The following is a 280-nucleotide window of genomic DNA, read 5'->3' as shown; positions in this document are numbered from 1 at the left end:
CGGTCTGTATGTGGGATCCGAACCCTCGGCGGGAGCGCTGCCGCGCTTTCCAAGCGGCGCACTAGCGCAGTGCGCCACCAGGCCGGCCCCTTATAAAAGCCTTTTAATCAAACATAATTCATGAAAAGTTTGAAACAGTCCTGATTCTTAGTGGGTTTTTAATTACAAGTATTACAGAGACATTGATTTTTTAACTTCCACCATTCATTCAACATTTAAGTGCCTCATATCTATCAGACCTGTGCTAGGGTTGGGGATTAAAAAAAACAAAAAACAAAAA

The sequence above is a fragment of the Galeopterus variegatus genome, unplaced genomic scaffold, assembly GCF_000696425.1.
Source record: "Galeopterus variegatus unplaced genomic scaffold, G_variegatus-3.0.2 Scaffold11525, whole genome shotgun sequence".
Classification (NCBI taxonomy): Eukaryota; Metazoa; Chordata; class Mammalia; order Dermoptera; family Cynocephalidae; genus Galeopterus; species Galeopterus variegatus.
Note: the sequence above shows the minus strand (reverse complement) of the source record.